Source organism: Mobula birostris, chromosome 12 (genome assembly GCF_030028105.1).
Source record: "Mobula birostris isolate sMobBir1 chromosome 12, sMobBir1.hap1, whole genome shotgun sequence".
NCBI classification, from domain to species: Eukaryota; Metazoa; Chordata; class Chondrichthyes; order Myliobatiformes; family Myliobatidae; genus Mobula; species Mobula birostris.
In genome coordinates this window covers 9,126,550-9,142,054 of record NC_092381.1, presented here as the reverse complement: position 1 = coordinate 9,142,054, position 15,505 = coordinate 9,126,550, and positions in this window count along the sequence as shown.

Below are 15,505 nucleotides of genomic sequence, written 5' to 3'. Positions count from 1 at the left end.
TTTCACCTGATCAAAGAGCAAAAGCGTAATCCCATAGGAATATGTCACCATTTGGTTGTATTAGAATGTACAAATGTGGGTGGTATAAGACCACGAGAGTGCGAATGAGTTGCCAGGGTAAGTGGTGTATGTGAGCTGAATTTGAATGTTTAAGAGAAGTTTGGAAAGACACATGGACAGAAGGGGTATGGAGGGCTATGGTCTTGGTACAGGTCGATGGGAATATGCCGTTTAAATGATTCAGCATGGAGTTATACTTCACTATAACTCTATGGCATAGGAGCAGAATTAAGACATTCCACCCATCAACTCCGCACCGCCATTCCATCATGACTGACTTATTATCCCTTTCAACCCCATTCTTCTGGCTTTTCCCCGTAACTTTTGATTGCTTTACAATCAAGAACCTATCAACCTTTACTTTAAATATACCCAGTGAATTGGTCTGTACAGTGGTCTGTGACAAAAAATTCCACAGATTTGCCACTAACTAGCTAAAGAAATTCCTCCTCATCTCTGTTCTAAAGGGACATCCCTCTATCCTCTGGTCCTAGACTCTCTCACTATCAGAAACATCCTCTCCACATCCACTCTATCTAAGTCTTAAAATATTCATTAGGTTTCAATGAGATCTCCCTCATTCTTCTAAACTCCAGAGAGTATAGGCCCAAATTCATGTCAATATCTTGGAAGCTGAGCAAGAAATCCATGAAGTAAAAAAGAAAACTTTGAGAAAAGTCAATTTTGAGAGAAACTCGAGAAGAAAGAGTGGAGTTAGTACTACACAGCTTTGATAATTGGTTAGAGAAACTGTAATTTTGGTGGACTGGTGGGAGCTAAGTGTAATGCCTATATTTAACTAGGGGATCTGAGCATGTGCAGGGAATTGTAAACCATTTAGTTTAACAGAAGTGGGAGGAAAAATGATACAAAAACTTTAAAAAATCTACAAATAAAGTAAGTTAGTAAATTAAACAGATTAGGAACAGGCCATTCAGCCAAACTTACCCATGCCAGCCAAGTTGTCTATCAATCCAAGTTCCATTTTCCTACATTTGCCCGTATCCCTCTAAAACAACATACCTGTCTTTTAAACATTTGTAATATCTTTTAAACATCTACCACTTTGTCCAGCTGCTCATTGCACATACCCACCAACATCTCTATGTGAAGAATTTATGCTTCAAACTCCTTTCAAATCTATACCCTCTCAACTTAAACCTATGTCCTTAGGTTTTTGACTGAAAAAACTAAGATAAAAAAAAAGCATAACTATTGTCGTTCCACATATTATACACAAGAGAAAGTCTTGCTTGAACATAATTGAAAACTTGAGGAATAGAAGCAGGAATAGCCTTCTGGTGTTCAACACAGTCATTCCTTCAGTTCTAAACAAAATATATATGGTAGGGTTGAGTTGTTCTCTGATCTTAATGGCAATTATTTAAGCCACTACATGCAAGAGGGAATACTTTTGATACGACTGGAGGAAATTACAGAGATAACATCAGAGGTAGGTTTTACACACAGAGGCTGGTAAGGGTATGGAATGTACTGCCAAGGGTGGTGGTGGAGGAAGGTACAACAGGGAGATTTAAGGCAGGCATATGGATGAAAGAGAAATGGAGGGTTAAGTGGGAGGAAAGGGTTAGATTGATCTTAATGTAGGTTAAAAGGCTGGCACAACATCATGGACTGAAGGGCCTGTACTGTGCCTTTATCTGTCACATACATCGAAACATCCAGTGAAATGGTTGTTTGCATCAATGGTCAAGGATATGGCGGGGGCAGCCCGCAAGCAACGTAGCATCCTCACAACTTTCTAATCCTCACTACCCTGTACGTTTTTGGAAATTGGGAATAAGCTGAAGCACTTAGAGGAAACCCATGTGGTCATGGGGAGAAAGTATAAACTCCTAACACACAGCAGCAGGAACTGAACCACAATCCCTGGCACTGCAAGCATTATGCCAGCTGCAGCTCGACCGTACTGCCCAGTTCAATTCAAGATTCAAGGGAGCACTTAAAACAAATCTGATTCGTTGCTTAGAAGGCTGGTAACGAGAAGGCAGGTATTTCATTAGGAATTTGAGGAGATTTGGTATGTCACCAAGGACTCCCAGGGATTCTAGCAATTTCTACAGATGTATCAGGGAGAGCATTCTATCTCATTGAATCACTGTCTAGTATGGAGGGATCATTGCACAGGATCGGAAAACCCTAAAGCTGGTTTCACACTCAGCCAGCTCCATCATGGGCACTAGCCTCCCCGGCATCAAGGACATCTTCACAAGACAATGCTTCAAAAAGGTGGCACCCATCATTAAGGACCTACATCACACAGAATGTACTGTCTTCTTATTACTACCACCAGGGAGGAACTACAGGAGCCTAAAGACACACACTCAACAATTTACCAGCAGCTTTTCTTCTCTGCCATCAGATTTCTGAATGGACAATGAATTAACCTACGAACACTACATTACTACATATTTCCAAACCAATGGCATAAATATCAATTTCTCCTCAGTAAAAACAAAATCCAACCTTCTCCCCTCTTCTTCTGCTCCCCACTCTGGCCTCTTACTGCTTCTCACCTGCCGATCAGCACCCCTTGGGTTCCCTCCTCCTTCCCTTTTTCCTAGGGTCCACTCTCCTCCCCGATCAGATTCCTTCTTCTCCGGCCCTTTACATTTCCCACCTGTCTGGCTTCACCTATCACCTTTTAGCTATCCCCCTTCCCCTTCTCCCACCTTTTTATTCTGGCTTTTCCCCCTTCCTTTCCAGTCCCGAAGAAGGATCTCAGCCTGAAACATTGACTTTTTATTCATTTCCATAGATGCTGCCTGACCTGCTGAGCTCCTGTGGCGTTTTGTGTCTTGCTTTCTATTTCCAGTACCTGCAGAATTTTCCATATTTACGATCTCACTATTTTTGTTCTCTTTTTGCACTGCTGGTTTAATTTTTTATATATATACAGTATATATTTCTCATTGTAATTATATTATTTTTATTTATTCCACTGTACTGCTGCCACAGAACAACAGAGTTTATAACATATGTCAGTGATAATAAACCTGATTCTGATTTTGATTTGAGGTAACCGGTAAAGAGAAGTCTGTGGGGTTGAAATGTATTGATTTTAACCAACAAGATATGATCTGAGATGTGCTCTCTGTCAGGACAGAAAAAAGAAAATATTTTCAACAAGAGTTTTCAAAAATGTTCTGGCTTGATGTAAAGAAATATCTAGCAAACTGGCAGATAGAGAATTGAAGAGGGCCTCTCTTGTGGAATGGCCAACATTGGCCATGTGGTTTTCTTCTTCAATCACTTTATGATTCCAGACTCAAGACCCAGCTGTCAATTTTATCCTTAAAGCCAAGTGCCACCTCCTTGAAGATCTTTCCTATTAAGATGAATAAACATATTCTTTCACACAGGGCAGATTGATATTTAACAAGCATTCAAAATAAAACAAAACCAAGCCACCTGCAGTCTTACTGTAACTGCAATCAGACCCTGTCAGCATAACATTTCCTCAGTATTCAGAATGGGTTCAAGTGATGTTCATCACATTGAGTTAAAGAATTCTGAAACATCTTGCAACATGGAAGGATGAGATTTGACTCGTCACATCTGTAAAATTTAAAGGCATCCGTTTGTCTTGTGAGACCATGGATCTGTGCCTGGAAAGTCTTCACTCTCCAGGGCGCAGGCCTGGGCAGGGTTGTATGGAAGACCAGCAGTTGCCCATGCTGCAAGTCTCCCCTCTCCCCGACACCAGAGTTGTCCAAGGGAAGGGCATTAGGACTCATACAGCTTGGCACCAGTGTTGTCACAGAGCAGGATGTGGTTAAGTGCCTTGCTCAAGGACACAACATGTTCCCTCAGCTGGGGCTCGAACTCACGACCTTCAGGTCGCTAGTCCAATGCCTTAACCACTTGGCCATGTGCCCACATCTGTATATTCTGCAAAAGAACCACTCAGCTTTATACCACCTTCTAGCTCTAGATCTGTAGCTATGTACACTCAGTGGCCACTTTATTAGCTATTTCCTGTACCTCCTCCATAGATTGTCACCTTGTCGTGGTGGAGAAGCTTGTGTGGTCCTGTGATCCCGAGAGCAATGCCATCTGGAGCTATGCTCCTGGTAGGGTCACCCATGGCAGTAAGGTCAAGGGTGAGGTCCCTGACAAAGAACAATCCAACCAAGACCTCAACGATGGAACAGGCGGACGAAGTTACTTCGAACTCAACGGCTGTGAAGGCGGATGAAGGCTGCAACAAATCCATCAGCTCCAATCGTCATGGTTTCCATGCCATTGGAATCAGTTGGTTGATTTGTGAAGTATCGTGTGCTTCTTGGAGTGCAACATCAAGTACACGTTAAACAAATACAGGCACAGGCGTCTTCACTCCGTGGGCCACTTCTTCAGAATGAAGACCATCATCCTCGACCTTGAGGGATAGTCACGACGACGAAAGTGGCCAGTGAGTGTATGTTCATGGTCTTTCACTGCTGTAGCCCACCTACTTCAACAGTCAATACAACACTACCAACATTACACAGCACAAGGCACATATAGCACATATAAGATAGCAGTAAAATACAGTTACACAAAAAATATATATAGTCCAAATCCCTGAGTCCATGAATGTTGCAGCAGTCTGCAGTTGAATACAATACAGCTTGTCTTCTGCAGAGCAAACGCTGGAGGGAGGTAGCACTGACTCCAGCATGAACACGAAGCCTCCTGCACTCCAGTGGGGCACCCGACTCCGTCACCTCCCGCTGGGCAACCACAAAATGGCAACACCACGGCTTGAGGCTGAGTCCTTTCTACCCCAAAGTCCACGTAGCTCCACCATCATCTGCCCCAGTTGTTCACCAATAAACTAATGAATTGGACTTGCAGCATTCCACACCCCCAGTGTCCAACAGGGTCTTGCGATCACAAGGAAAGCAGCTAAGACAATCACTCACTGTTAAAACTACACACTGCCTCTGCACGCTGACTTTGTCTGATGCAGGCAGCAGCATGGTCTGCACCAAGTCCAACTCCTTTAGTTTCTCCACCAGCGAGCAACTCGCTGATGGGTAGATCTGTAGTAGTTTAAGTTCTTAATGTCTAGCAGGGTGTGAGATCATAAAAGTATGCTTAAAAAGGCAAAAACCCCTTTGGTTGACCACATAGAAGCCGTTACTTTGAGCATATTGTTACCTTTCTGGAAGGCATCCTTAGATTGCATTGGTTGTGAACACAAATTATGTATTTTACTGTATGTTTTGCTGTATACTTAATTAATAAATCTGAATCTGAAGTTGAAGGGACAAGGTCCGTGATGAAGTAGACTGAGAGAACAGGAGGTTAAAGATGAAAGATTAGCTTTACTTGTCAAGCGTACATCAAATCATGGAGTGCAATGCATTGGAACACACTCAAAACACTGGAGGAACTCAGCAGGTCAGGCAGCATCTATGGAAAAGAATAAACAGTTGATGTTTCAGGCGAGGGTAAAGAATTTGCTAGAAGGTCACAGGCAAAGAAAGAATCTGTTAAGATTCCCCACTCTGACTTTTTACCTCTTCTCACCTGCCTATCACTTCCACTTGGGTCCCCTCCCCCTTCCCTTTCTGCTGTGGTCCACTCCCCTCTCCTATCAGATTCCTCCTTTTCCAGCCCTTGACCTTAGCCACCCACATAGCTTCACTTATCACCTTCCAGCAAGCCTCCAACCCTCCCCCCCAACTTTTGATTCTGGCATCTTCCCCCTTCGTTCTCAGTCCTAACGAAGGGCCTCGGCCTGAAAGACTAACTGTTTATTAATTTCCATGCTGGCCGGCCTGCTGAGTTTCTTCAGCATTTTTGTGCGAGTTGCTCTGGATTTCCAGCATCTGCAGACTTTCTCATGTTTGTAAGTGAAGCGCATCATTTTGCACTGAATCAAATCAGTGAGGTTTGTACTGGGGCAACCTGCAAGTGTCACCATGCTTCCAGCACCAACATAACACACCTACGACCTACATGTCTTTGGAATGTGGGAGGAAACCAGAGCACCCAGAGGAATCCAATGCAGTCACACAAACACCTTACAGGCTGTGGCAGGAATTGAACTCCGATCCGTGATTGTTGACACTGTAATAGCATTACACCTACCATTCTGTCCTAGAGTTCATCTGTATTGTATGTGAGGTCTGTTTAAGAGCCTTATAACAGCTAGATAGAAGCTTTCCTTGAACCTGCTGGTCCATGCTTTCAGGCTTTTATACCTCTAGCCAGATGGAAGTGAGAGGGAGAGCGACGAGAAACTATCTGGTGGGCAACTTTATTGGTTGCTTTCCTGAGGCAGTGGGATGTAACTTAATCCTCAGAAAGGCTAAAGCCCTTCTCTTTGTTCCCTGTAGAAGCCCCTCATCCCTTACTGGTAAATGGCCACTGACCTTAAAGGCGAGCTCCACTTCTCTCTTTACAGATACTGCCTGACTCCCTGGGTATTTGGAGTATTTGCTGTTCTTATTTCCTATTCATGTTGCTTTATGGCTTATGCTGATTCAAGTACAGGATTAGGTCCAATGGCAAAAGACCACACACTGTTGATTATGTTATTGTGAGCACTGCTCTTCAAATTACGTTGGTCAAACCCATGCAGAACATGAAATAGCTGAATGGTGTACAGAAAGTTTGAAAGTTGGCATGGTAGGGATTTAAAACAGAAACAGCTGTGTGTTTGATCTGTTCATACCACAATGCTTGAGACTGGCTCCAGCTTCACTTAAATTTGGAATGATAGGATCTTGCTACTTCGTGGCTCTAAATACTTACTCAAAGAATAGCTTTTGAATTGCAATTCATTTTGTTTGAAAGTGGCAGCAATTTCCTTATGTCTCTAAGAGTCGTGGTGGCCATGGTTGCTTGGTTGCCCATGGCAACATGATGACTAACTTGTAACTCTTCCATCTAGCTTTATCTGCCCCTTACAAGATAAATGATAGTCAGAAATGTCAAGCCAGCATGATTCCTGTAATTGTACGGCCATGAGGAGTGCAGCAGAACACAGGGATCTGGGAATTCAGATCCATTATTCCTTGAAAGTGGCATCACAGGTAGATAGAGTCATAAAGAAAGCTTTTAGCACATTGGCTTTTATTAATCAGGGCATTGAATACAGGAGTTGGGAGGTTATGTTGAAGTTCTATGAGACGATGAGGTCGAATTTGGAGTATTTTGTGCAGTTCCGGTACTACCTACCAGATATCAATAAGCTTGAAAGAGTGCAGAGGAAACTTGCAAAGATGTTGTCTGAATGAGCTGCATGCAAGTGGTGCACGCAAGCTCACTTTCAATGTTTAAGAGAAGTTTGGGTAGGTACATGGATGGTAGGGAATGGAGGGCTATGGTCCCTGTGCAGTTCGATGGGACTAGGCATATTAAATGGTTCAGCATGGACTAGATGGGCCAAAGAGCCTGCTTCTGTGCTGAACTTTTCTATGACTATGACTTAATGGGCTAAGATTTAGGGAAAGGTTGAATGGGTTAGGAGAATGGGAGGAGATCTCACAGAGATGGACAAAATTCTGAGAGGTATAGGCAGGCTTTTCCCACTGAGATTGGGTGAGACCAGAATACTAGAGGTCATGGTTTTAGGGTGAAAGGTGAAATATTTAAGGGGAACCTGAGGGTTTTGAGGAACATTCTTCACTGAGTGTGGTGTAAGTGTAGAACGAGCTGCCAGCTCAAGTCCCTGATGTAGGTTCAATTGTTACATTCAGGAGCAGTTTGGAGAAGTAACTAGACGGGAAGGATATGGAGACTATGGTAAAGGGTGGACAGATTGGGTTATTTTCTCTAGAGTGCTGGAGGCTGAGGGCAGATCTGATTGAACTTTATAAAATAGAACTGTAGAGATAAGGTAGACAAACAATCTTTTCTAGGGTAGAAATGCTAAGTTCTAGAGGACATATATTTAAGATGAGATGGGGGGAGTTTAAAGAAGATACATGAGGCAAACCTATTACACAGGGAGTGGGAGGGGCCAGATGTAGTGGAGAAAGCAGACATGATACTGGTGTTTAAGAAGCTTTTCGATTATGCACGAATATACAGCAAATGGAGGAATGTGGATCGTGACCATAACATGGTAAGATATAAGTCCATAACTGGGCCATTCAACCCATTGGGTCTACTCTACCAATCCATCTTGGCTGATTTATTATCTCATTCTCCTGCCTTCTCCCCTTAACCTTTGGCACTTTGACTAATCAAGAACCTATCAATCTCTGCTTTAAATATACTCAATGACTTGCCCTCCACAGCCGTCTGTAGCAATGAATTCCACAGATTCAGCAACCTCTGGTTAAGGAAATTCCTCCTCACCTCTCTTCCAATGGGACATCCCCCTACTCTGAGGCTGTGCCCTCTGGTCCTCGACTCTCCGACTATAGGAAACATCCTCTCCATATTCTCTCAATCTAGGCCTTTCAATATTCAATAGGTTTCAATGAGATCCCTTCCAATTCTTCAAAACTCCAGCAAGTACAGGCTCAAAGCCATCAAACACACCTTATATGCTAACCCTTTAATTCATGGGATCATTTGTGTGAACCTCCTCTGGACCCTCTCCAATGGCAGCATTTCCTTTCTTAGATAAGGGGCCCAAAACTGCTCACAAGGCAGAAGAGATTTACAGTAGTTTAATTTGGCATTGTGTTTGGCACAGATATTATCAGTCGAAGGCCTGGTCCTGTGCTGCATTTTTCTATGGTATATGTTTTATATGAATATACAGCTCCACAGTTAATAATACATCTCTTGAAAGCCAACACAAAACAAACTAACTGATCTGCCACCTCTTCCAGTTTTAAGCCCTCGCATGCCGAGCAAATAACAAAGTGTTTTGTTAATATTGTGTGGGAGGCTTCCTGGTTTAAATCAGAGGCTCATTTAAAAGCTTTGTCATTCTCCGAGATTTCGGACTGGAGTTCACGAGGTTAGAGATAGTCGAGGATTTGTACAATGCACTCACTGAATTGTCTTGCTATCTGGATTGCTGTATTTTTCATCTGGATAATAGGACTGGATTAAAAGTCGCTGTATAAATGGAGATGCTTATTTTCTGGCTGTTGTCATCACAGGACAAGTCTGCTTCAGGGGACAGGACACATTTCCATATATGCTGCTTAGATCGGTTCCGGGGATTGAACGGTTGCCTCTATTAAGCCCTACCTAATTTCAAAACATGCTTCTTCCACTGCAAGATAGTTTCATTTCCACACGGATTACAAGCTCTCTCAGAAACTGATGGATTGGCAGGCACCTAGGCTGAGACTTCTTCAAATTTGACCTTGATAGCAGTCAGAGAGAAGAGACTTTCTTCCTAATAGTCTTCGCTAAATTGAAACCCACAGATGCAATGTGGTAACTGACTGTGCTGCGCAGTCTATCAAATCTTTTCAGTCTGATGATTTAGTTCAAGTGGCGGATAGTCGGTAACTGTCAGTTCCTGTCGATCAGCAACCTATTTTTAAGCGTTCATAACAACAGTGTCTAGTACTGAGGCCATGCCTTGCCTTCAACACAGCAGGCCCTTACAAGATATTTCAGAGGGGCGTTATCTTTATTTTTATTTAGCACCAAAACAGACCCTTCCAGGCCAATGAGCCAATGCCACCCAATTAGTTCAAAGTTCAGAGTAAGTTTATTTTCACCATATACAAACCAGCCGTTTGTTTGCTTCCAAGCATTCACAGTAAATACAAAGAAACACAGTAGAATCATTAAAAGACTTCACTCAACAGGATGGACAAACAACCAATGTGCAAAAGACAACAAACTGCACAAATACCAAAAAGAGAGAAAAAGTAACAATAATAAATCAATAAACAATAAAGATTGAGAACGTGAGATAATGAGTCCTTGAAGTTGACTCCATAGGTTGTGGGAATAGTTCAGTGTTGGGGCATGTGAGGTTGAGTGAAATTATCCCCTCTGGTTCAATATGCTGATGGTTGAGGGGTAATAACTGTTCCTGAACCTGGTGGTGTGAGTCCTGAGGCTCCTGTACCTACTTCCTGATGGCAGCTGTGAGAAAAGAGCATGGCCTGGGAGGTGGGGGTTCCCTGATGATGGATGCTGCTTTCCTGAGACAGTGCTCCATGCAGATGTGCTCAATGGTGGGGAGGGTTTTACCAATGATGGGCCGGGCCGTATCCAATACTTTTCATAAATTTGTTTTCAATTATACCCATGAGATTATTTGTCCACTAATCCGAACATCCTTGGAATGTGGGTGGAAACCGGAGAACCGACAGAGTACTCACATGGTCATGGAGAGAATGTATAATCTCCTCATAGACGGTGGAGGGAATGGAAGTCACGTCGCTGGTGCTGTAAAGTGTTATGATGACTGCTACGCTACCATGCCACCTATAAGAGGAATAGAGACAATTAACAATTAAACTTTGCCACGGACTCAAACCAGGAGATAGGAGATCCAAATGCCCCATCACTGAGGGACATTGGAGACAGAGAGGTTCTCCCACACACTAATGCCAAGGACGCACTGGGAGAGCTTTACAGCATCATCATCTCTCCAGAGAACAAACTTCTGATTGTCTTTTCATAATTCTACGAGACACCAGTCATGTTACTTATTGTGATCGCTTTTTGTTCTTTTTTTATCATTTTCGTTATGCTTATTGTGTTTTTTATACCTCTTCAGACCCAGAGTAAAAATAATTTTTTTCTCCTTTACAATCATGTACTGAAGAATGACAATAAACAATCTCCAAACTTAAATCAGCAGGAAAGAAGGAACTGCTCCAGGGCATTCGGCCCTTCAGGTCTGTTCCTTTGTTCTATATCTTCAAGGTTGATTATTCATTTGCACCAGCCTTCTCCTCATAAATGAAGCTTCTTTTAGCATTAGGAAATATATCTACTTTCTTCTTAGATATACTTAATGTCGGCCTCCATTTCCTTTTGTGTTAGAGAATTCCACAGGCTCACCACTTTCTGGGCGTCCTGATCCAACTTCTAAATGGTCTTGCTCTTTTACTAGAATATAAAAGCAAGGATGTAATGCTGAGACTTTACAAGGCATTGGTCAGCCCACACTTGGAGTATGGTGAGCAGTTTTGGGGCCCTTATCTAAGAATGGATGTGCTGGTATTAGAGAGGGTTCAGAAGAGGTTCACATATATGAGGTGCAGGATTTCCTAAAGGTTAATTGGCAGGTTGTGTGGGCACGTGGCCAAGGGGTTAAGGCATTGGACTAGTGACCTGAAGGTCGTGAGTTCGAGCCCCAGCCGAGGTAACATGTTGTGTCCTGGAGCAAGGCACTTAATCACACATTACCCTGCGACGACACTGGTGCCAAGCTGTATGGGTCCTAATGCCCTTCCCTTGGACAACATTGGTGTCGTGGAGAGGGGAGACTTGCAGCATGGGCAACTGCTGGTCTTTCATAAAACCTTGCCCAGGCCTGCGCCCTGGAGAGTGAAGACTTTCCAGGCGCAGAGCCATGGTCTTGCAAGGCTAACGGATGCCTTTATTTTTAACTTGCAGGTTGAGTTGGTGATGAGGAAATCAAATGCAATGTTAGCATTCATTTCGAGAGGACTGGAATATAAAAGCAATGATGTAAAGTTGAAGCTTTATAAAGCACTGGCGAGGCCTCACTTGGAGTATTTTGAGCAGTTTTGGACCCAAGTTTTGGTGGGGGAGTCTAAGACCAGAAGATGCAACCTCAGAATGGAGGGATGCCCTTTTGGAATACAGATGAGGAGGAATTCCTTTAGCCAGAGGGAGGTGAATTTGTGGAATTCATTACCACAGATGGCTGTGGAGGCCAAGTCATTGGGTATAGTTAAAATGATGGTTGATAATTTCTTGATTAGTAAAGGCCTCAAAAATTATGGGAAGACCAGAAGAGAATGGGGTTGAGAGGGATAATAAGTCAGCCATGATGGAATGGTGGAGTAGACTTGATGGGTCGAATGAACAGATTCTGCTCCTATGTTTTACGGTCCTATGATCTGCATTAGGGCTAACCCAGCCAATTGGTGCAATAATGAAGGAGACATGTCAACAGCTCTCCTTCATTAGGAGTTTTTGGAGATTTGGTATGTCACCAAAGGCTGTAGCAAGTTTCTGCAGATGTACAGTATGGTTTAGAGCATTCTGACTGGTTGCAGCGCTGCTTGGTTCAGTGGCTCCAATGCATGGCTGCAAGCGGCTGCAGAAAGTTAGAAACATAGAAAACCTACAGCACAACACAGGCCCCTCGGCCCACAAAGCTGTGCCAACCATGTCCTTACCTTAGAAATTACCTAGGCTTACCCATAGCCCTCTATTTTTCTGAGCTCCATGTACCTGTCCAGGAGTTTCTTAAAAGACCCTATCGTATTCACCTCCACCACCGTCGCCGGCAGCCCATTCCACGCACTCACCACTCTCTGCGTAAAAAACTTAACACTGACATCTTCTCTGTACCTACTTCCAAGCATCTTAAAACTGTGCCGTCTCGTGCTAGCCATTTCAGCCCTGGGAAAAAGCCTCTGATTATCCACACAATCAATGCCTATCATCACCTTATACACTTCTATCAGGTCACCTCTCATCCTCCGTCGCTCCAAGGAAAAAAGGCTGAGTTCACTCAACCTATTCTCATAAGGCATGCTCCCCAATCCAGGCAACATCCTTGTAAATCTCCTCTGCACCCTTTCTATGGTTTCCACATCCTTCTTATCGTGAGGCGACTAGATTTGAGCACAGAACTCCAAGTGGGGTTTGACCAGGGTCCAATATACGGTAGCTGCAACATTACCTCTTAGCTCCTAAACTCAATCCCATGATTGATGAAGGCCAATGCACCGTATGCTTTCTTAACCACAGAGTCAACCTGCGCAGCAGCTTTGAGTGTCCTATGGACTTGGACCCCAAGATCCCTTTGATCCTCCACACTGCCAAGAGTCTTACCATTAATACTATATTCTGCCATCATATTTGACCTACCAAAATGTACCACCTCACACTTATCCAGGTTGAACTCCATCTGCTACTTCTCAGCCCAGTTTTGCATCCTATCAATGTCCCGCTGTGACCTCTGACAGCCCTCCACACTGTCCACAACACCCCCAACCTTTGTGTCATCAGCAAACTTACTAACCCATCCCTCCACTTCCTCATCCAGATCATTTATAAAAATCACGAAGAGTAGGGGTACAAGAACAGATCCCTGAGGCACACCACTGGTGACTGACCTCCATGCAGAATATGACCCGTCTACAACCACTCTTTGCCTTCTGGGGCAAACCGGTTCTGGATCCACAAAACAATGTCTCCTTGGATCCCATGCCTCCATACTTTCTCAATAAGCCTTGCATAGGGTACCTTGTCAAATGCCTTGCTGAAATCCATATACACTATATCTACTACTCTTCCTTCATCAATGTGTTTACTCACATCCTCAAAAAATTCAATCAGGCTCGTAAGGCACGACCTGCCTTTGAGAAACCCATGCTGACTCTTCCTAATCATATTATCCCTCTCTAAATGTTCATAAATCCTGCCTTTCAGGATATTCTCCATCAATTTACCAACTGCTGAAGTAAGACTCACTCGTCTATAATTCCTGGGCTATCTCTACTCCTTTTCTTGAATAATGGGACAACATCTGCAATCCTCCAATCCTCTGCAACCTCTCCCATCCCCATTGATGATGCAAAGATCATCGCCAGAGGCTCAGCAATCTCCTCCCTCACCTCCCACAGTAGCCTGGGGTACATCTCGTCCAGTCCCAGTGACTTATCCAACTTGATGCTTTCCGAAAGCTCCAGCACATCCTCTTTCTTAATATCTACATGTTCAAGCTTTTCAGTCCTCTGTAAGTCATCCCTACAATCGCCAAGATCCTTTTCCATAGTGAATACTGAAGCAAAGTACTCATTAAGTACCTCTGCTATCTCCTCCAGTTCTATACACATTTTTCCATTGTCATACTTGATTGGTCCTATTCTCTCATGTTTTTTCCTCTTGCCCTTCACATACTTGTAGAATGCCTTGGGAGTTTTTCTTAATCCTGTCTGCCAAGGCCTTCCCATGGCCCCTTCTGGCTCTCTTAATTTCCTTTTTAAGCCCCTCCCTTGTCGCTTTATAATCTTCTAGATCTCTATCATTACCTAGTTTTTTGAACCTTTTGTAAGCTCTTCTTTTCTTCTTGACTAGATTTACAATAGCCTTTGTACACCACGGTTCCTGTACCCTACCATCCATTCTGTCTCATTGGAATGTACCTATGCAAAACTCGATGCAAATATCCCCTGAACATTTATGCCAATTAAACGCTTTCCTAACTTATCTGTTCCTATCTCTCTCCAACGCTATGGTAAAGGAGATAGAATTGTGATCACTGTCTCCAAAATGCTCTCCCACTGGAAGATCTGACCAGGTTTATTTTCCAAAACCAGATCAAGTGCTGCCTCTCCTCTTGTATGCTTATTTACATATTGTGTCAAGAAACCTTCTTGAAAACATCTCACCAACTCCACCCCATCTAAGCCCCTCTCTCTAGGGATATGCCAATCTATATTTGGGAAATTAACATCTCCCACCACAACATCCCTGTTATTATTACACCTTTCCAGAATCTGTCTCCCTAACTTCTCCTCGATGTCCCTGTTACTATTGGGTGGTCTAAACAAAACACCTAGCTGAGTTATTGACCCCTTCCTGTTCCTAACTTCCACCCACAGAGACTTTGTAGACAATTCTTCCATGTCTTCCTCCTTTTCTGCAGCCGTGACACTATCTCTGATCAACAGTGCCACGCCCCCATCTCTTTTGCCTCCCTCTCTGTCCTTTCTGAAATATCTAAAGCCTAGCACTCAAAGTAACCATTCCTGCCCCAGAGCTACCTAAGTCTCTGTAATGGCCACTACATCATAGCTCCAAGTACTGTTCCACACTCTAAGCTCATCTGCTTTGTTCATAATACTCATATAACCATATAACAATTACAGCATGGAAACAGGCCATCCCGGCCCTTCTAGTCCATGCCGAACTCTTACTCTCACCTAGTCCCACTGACCTGCACTCAGCCCATAACCCTCCATTCCTTTCCTGTCCATATAGCTATCTAATTTAACTTTAAATGACAACATTGAACCTGCCTCAACCACTTCTGCTGGAAGCTTGTTCCATACAGCTACCACTCTGAGTAAAGAAGTTCCCCCTCATGTTACCCCTAAACTTTTGCCCTTTAACTCTCAACTCGTGTCCTCTTGTTTGAATCTCCCCCACTCTCAATGGAAAAAGCCTATCCACATCAGCTCTATCTATTCCCCTCATAATTTTAAATATCTCTATCAAATCCCCCTCAACCTTTTACGCTCCAAAAAATAAAGACCCAGCATATTCAACCGTTCTCTGTAACTTAGGAGATGAAAGCCAGACAACATTCTAGTAAATCTTCTCTGTACTCTCTCAATTTTATTGATATCGT